Genomic DNA, 6,476 nt, shown 5'->3' with positions numbered 1-6,476 from the left:
AGTTCTCCTAACAAAACACCGCGCTCAAGGCACTTTCTGAAACAGCCAAGTACAAGAATAAAACTTCACCCAGAACTGGCTTGGCCAACAACGGGCCTGGCCCATATACTTCTTTAACTCTTCAAATGCCTTCTGATTTCCTCACTCCATACAAAGTCTTTAATGTTCTTTAATAACTTGAAGAATGACAAGCACTTGTCTCCTGACTTGGAGATGAATCGTCCTAGCGCAGCAACCCTTCCTGTGAGTTTCTGAACATCCTTGACAGTTTTTGGGGGTTTCCATGTCCAGGATTGCCTTTATTTTATCGGGGTTAGCCTCAATTCCCCTCTTTGAGACCATCAATCCCAAGAATTTTCCAGATCCTACTCCGAAAGCACACTTTGTAGGATTCAACATCATCTTGTGGTACCTCAGGACCTCAAAAGCTTCCCTCAAATGGGTTATATGATCAGTCTTTACTAGACTCTTGACTAGCATGTCATCAACATAGACTTCCATAGTCTTCCCAATAAGATCCTTAAAAATTTTATTCACCAACCTTTGATAGGTGGCTCCTGCATTCTTGAGACCAAACGCCATAACAAGATAACAATAAACACCAAAGTCAGTGATAAATGATACCTTTGGAATGTCATCCTTATGCATTTTGATCTGGTTGTATCCGCTAAACCCATCCATGAAACTCAGCATCTCATGTTCAGCGGTGGCATCAATCAAAGTATCAATTCTAGGCAGCGGAAAACAGTCTTTGGGGCATGCATCATTCAGATCGGTGAAGTCTATACACATCCTCCACTTTCCATTAGCCTTCTTCACCATTACAGGGTTTGCTAACCACTCCGGAAATTGAATCTCCTCAATGAAACCAGCCTCTAAGAGCTTTTCCACTTCCTGCTTTATAGCCTCTTGTCTTTCCGGGGCAAAATTTCTTTTCTTTTGTTTCACTGTCTTCCGGCTTGGATCCACGTTTAACTTGTGAGTAATTAACTCCGGGTCTATGCCTGGCATATCAGCTGCTGACCATGCAAACACATCACTATTTTCTTGCAAAAATTTCACTAACTTCCCTCTAAGGGGCTCCTCTAATGTGGCTCCAATGAAAGTCATCCTCTCAGGATTCTTGGGATCTAAAGGAACCGAAACCAATTCTTCTGCTGGCCTTCCTCTATTCTCATCATTTTCTCGAACATCCATATCTTCAATAGGAAGAACCTGCCCCCCGACTCCATCTGCCCTCAAAGAGGCCACATAACAGCTTCTAGCCATTTTTTGATCTCCTCTCTCTTCTCCAATCCCGTTTCGGGTGGGAAACTTCATGACTGAATGATAGGAAGAGGGGACTGCCTTGAAGGCATGTATCCCTGTTCTCCCCATGATAGCATTATAAGTTGAACTAGCCTTTACTACCACGAAATCCAGCATCTGCGTTGCTTGCCTTGGCTCCGTACCTATGGTGGTTGGCAATTTAATTATCCCTTCCACAGGACATTCTACTCCAACAAATCCGTATATCGGCATGTCGGTTGGTGTCAACTGGGAGTCGTTATACCCCATCCTTAGAAAGGTGTCGTGGAGCAAGATATCCACAGAAGCACCATTATCCACAAGGACCCTCTTAACCGGGCTATTTCCTATTATCGGCGTTATGACCAGCGGGTCGTCATGGGGAAACTTCACACCCTCTAGGTCGGAATCATCAAAAGCCAATGTTACTTCTGTCCTGGCCCTCTTCGGGGCTTCTCCAACAATATGCATAACCTCTCTAGTATATGCCTTTCTGGAATTTTTGGACAATCCAGCAGCAGTTGGACCTCCAAAGATCGTGTTTATCACAGGCCCTCGAGGTCTCGGCCCTCCATAAATGGTGTTTATAACTGGTCCTCTAGGTTGGGGATTCCGCCCCTGATCATCTTGGTCCCTCCTACGATCTTCAAAGTTCTTCTTTCCATTATTATTTCTGTCTCCTCCATCTCCAGTATACTTGTTCAATCTTCCTTTTCGAATCAAAAACTCAATTTCATCTTTCAACTGTCTACACTCATCGGTGTCATGGCCAACATCTTTGTGAAACCTGCAATACTTGCCCTTATCTAGCTTGGCGGGATCAGCCTTCAAGGGCTTAGGCCAGCGAATATCTCTGTCTTTCTCAATCTCCATCAAAATCTGACTTCTGGGAGCATTCAGCTTAGCGTATTCAGTGAACTTTTGCCCAGGTCCTCCCTTCTTGGGGGTTGAATCAGGGTTTTGTTCAGTTCTAGGATATTTATCCTTAGCGATATACTCCAAATCAGTTTTTCGTTTCTTGCCTCCAGTGGGCTCATTACTTACTACGGTCTTCCTCATACTTTCTTCAACCTTGATATACTTCCCTGCCCTCTCTTGGAGTTGCAACATGCTCTCAGGGGGTCGTTTGGCCAAAGACATCTTGAAAAACTCATCCCTAGTTCCTTGTTGCAGTGCTATCATGGCTACCTTATCATCAAGGTCTGGGACTTTTAAAGCCTCCTTTGTAAAACGATTCAGGTAATCTCTTAAGGATTCCTTAGCTCCCTGCACAAGACTCATAAGAGATGCTAAACTTTTCTCATGGACTCTTCCACTGATGAATTGCTTAATAAAAGCCTGACTTAATTCTCTGAATGATCCAATAGAATTTGGGGGTAGGCGACTGTACCATCTTTGAGCCATACCCGACAGGGTTTGAGGAAAGGCCCGACATTTTATAGCATCGTTCACGGGTTGCAGCAGCAGTGCATTAGAGAATGTCCTAACATGATTAGCGGGGTCTCCCGTGCCATCATAGGCTTTGATAGTGGGCATCTTGAATTTCCTTGAGATATGGGCATTCATTATCTCTTCTGTGAAGGGTGGAGTTGGATCATCAGGATCTCCAAGGGGAAGGAGATTGCTTGGATCAGTTCTTGGGACAGCAGCCCTTCTTCTTACCGGACCATCCAGGTCTATGATAGGAGGAGGATTTCTCCCCCTAGGAGGTATGTGGGTTCTGGTGGCTTGGTGAGCCTCCAAGTCACGCCTCAGCCTTTGGATTTCAGCCTCATGAGCCCTGATCTTTTCCTGCACTTCTTGGGGATTCGCCCCTGGGGTGCTTTGGGGGCGTTGCCTTCCATCGGCCATTGGCTCTTTTCCAGGACGCCTCCTTCTCGGGGCCACTTCATCATCCGAAGATTCGGAATCTCTCTCAGTGTATGGACCAGAAAATTCCCGATCCTCAGGGATAGGATCCAAACCTCGTATATAGGGGGGCGACCGCCCTCGTGCTTCACTTCGTCCAGCATATCCGCTTCCTCCAACCTCAGGGTGAAGGGGCATCCCATAAGGTGGGTTAGTAGTAACAACAGTTGAATATTCATACCCGAAGGGTCGAGAATTCACAGGTATATGTACTTGTTGAACTTGAGGATTCGTACCTTGAATAGTCGGGGGAGTTGTCCCTTGTGGCTGAGGTTGAGTTGCCCCTGTCTGGGCTTCCCCCTGAGTAGATGCATAAGTTGAATGGGGAGGAACCTCCACGGTTGATGAAATCACCTGGGTCGTCTCTGATGGTGTTCCTTCCTCTAGAGCTCCAATTGTTCTCCGTGTTCTCGCCATGGTTGTATGTCTTCCCACAGACGGCGCCAAATGTTATGGGTTAAAAACTAATATATATAATTGCTGTATTTAATACTAAGGAACGTGAGCTTTGAGGCTCGATTTGACTGCTCTTGTGTTTCGTGACTCAATCTGCCTTAACAAGATGCCTACGTACCTTGCTGATTGCCAAGGATCAAGTCAAAAACGTAGTTCTGATTTGTGGGGTGAGGCCCCTTATATAGATGTGGGAGTCCTTGAATTGGACTTGGTATAGGAGACTTGGTGGACAAGCCTCTGAATTAGGATAGACTTAGGAGTCCTAGGAAGTAGGAAGCTGATTCCTTATCCTTTTAGGTCCCCTTGAGGCTAATCTATAAGGATTTATATCCTTATCGGGACTCTTCTCAATAGCTGATTTTTCCCTTATTAATTAATTACGAAATTAATTAATAATTAGGGCTTTTGGGCCTTTTTTATTCCATCAGGCCTGATCTGGTCCATCAGGCTTAACCTTTCTGGTCTGAGTTTCATATATCTTTTTATTGGGCCTAGCAGCTCACAGATTGTACAATTAATGCAGTATTTAATTATACAATCATAATTTATTTATCCCTATCAATAGGGATTTTGAAATACGTTAACCCATAATCCAGTAACTGATTCTTCATCCAAAGAATCTGTGCACAGCAGCTTCCTGCAGCATTATACTCTGCTTCTGCAGTTGATGTGGAAATTGACTTTTGTTTCTTGCTATACCAAGAAACCAACCTGCCTCCAAGAAATTGGCAGCTACCACTTGTGCTTTTCCTGTCAATTTTGCAACCTGCAAAATCTGCATCTGAGTAACCTATTAATTTAAAATCTGATTCTCTAGGATACCATAATCCTAGATCAACTGTTCCTTTAAGATACTTAAAGATTCTTTTTACAGCTGTTAAGTGAGGTTCTCTTGGATCTGCTTGAAATCTTGCACAAAGACAGGTAGCAAACATGATATCTGGTCTACTAGCAGTTAGATAGAGAAGTGAGCCAATCATACCTCTGTAATCAGTAATATCTACTGAATTACCAGTATCCTTATCCAGTTTTGTTGCAGTGGCCATGGGAGTGGATGCACTTGAACAGTCTTGCATTCCAAATTTCTTCAGCAAGTTTCTGGTGTACTTAGATTGACAAATAAAAGTTCCTTCTTCACTCTGCTTGACTTGAAGGCCCAGAAAATAACTAAGTTCTCCCATCATACTCATCTGATATCTTGACTGCATTAGGTTGGCAAACTTTTTGCAAAGTTTGTCATTTGGAGACCCAAATATAATATCATCAACATAAATCTGGATCAAAAGTAAGTCCTTGCCATGGTTGAGATAGAACAGTGTTTTGTCAATAGTTCCTCTGTTGAATCCACTTTCCAGAAGAAACTGAGCTAAAGTCTCATACCATGCTCTAGGAGCTTGCTTAAGTCCATAAAGTGCTTTATCAAGCCTGTAGACATAATCTGGATATTTGGAATCTACAAAGCCTGGAGGTTGTTCAACATATACTTCCTCTTCCAATTCTCCATTGAGAAAAGCACTTTTCACATCCATTTGAAAGACAGTAAACTTTTTGTGAGCAGCATAAGCCATGAATATCCTTATGGCTTCTAACCTAGCAACTGGAGCAAATGTTTCATCATAGTCAATTCCCTCCTGTTGAGAATATCCTTTTGCAACCAGCCTTGCCTTGTTCCTTACAATTATGCCATCACTGTCAGTTTTGTTTCTGAATACCCACTTTGTACCAACAACCGATCTATTCTTAGGTCTTGGCACTAAGGTCCAGACTTTGTTTCTTTCAAATTCATTCAACTCTTCCTGCATTGCTTGCACCCAATCAGCATCTTGAAGAGCTTCTTCCACTTTCTTTGGCTCAGACTGAGAGAGAAAAGAATTGTAAAGACATTCATTCGAAGTACCTGTTCTAGTTCTGACACCTGCCTCAGGATTTCCAATTATCAAATCAGGTGTATGTGATTTTGTCCACTTCCTTGCAGATGGAAGATTTTCTCTAGAACTGGATGCTCTCCCATGATTCATGCTGTCTTCGGTTTCATTTTCTGATGCTCCCCCTGAAACTATGCTCTCTGAGTTGGATCCTTCAGTATTTAGATTTTCAGTACTGTCAGTACTTGGCTTATCAGAACTTGACGAATCTGAATTTGAAGAGCCAGATGTATGTTCTGATGCTTCTTGAGATGTGATAATATCTTGAGTATGCTCCCCCAGCATTGGTGCATCTTCCTTTGACGTAGTCACCACAGTTTCAATAACATCAGAGTTTAATCCATCAGAATTTACAGTATCAGGACTTAGACTGTCAGGACTTGAGGTATCAGAATATGAATCTTCATTTTCAAATCTCAGCTGATCATGATCAATGCAATCTTCAAGTCCAGTGATCTTCTTGTCATCAAAAGAGACATTGATAGATTCCATGACCACTTTTGTTCTCAAATTATAGACTCTGAAGGCTTTTGTAGAAAGTGGATATCCCACAAAGATTCCCTCATCAGCTTTTAGATCAAACTTGGATAGCTGTTCAGGATGAGTCTTGAGAACAAAACACTTACATCCAAATACATGAAAGTATTTGAGATTTGGCTTCTTGTTCTTCACCATCTCATATGGTGTTTTTCCATGCTTGTTAATGAGTGTTGCATTTTGAGTAAAACAAGCAGTCTGCACAGCTTCAGCCCAGAAATAGGTTGGAAGCTTTGCTTCTTCAAGCATTGTTCGTGCAGCTTCAATTAGAGTTCTATTCTTCCTTTCAACAACTCCATTTTGCTGTGGAGTTCCAGGAGCAGAAAATTCCTGCTTTATTCCATGATTTTTGCAGAACTCTTC

This window comes from Apium graveolens, chromosome 8, assembly GCF_009905375.1.
Source record: "Apium graveolens cultivar Ventura chromosome 8, ASM990537v1, whole genome shotgun sequence".
NCBI lineage: Eukaryota > Viridiplantae > Streptophyta > Magnoliopsida > Apiales > Apiaceae > Apium > Apium graveolens.
The sequence above is the reverse complement of the archived record's forward strand: the minus strand, read 5'-3'. Positions refer to the sequence as shown.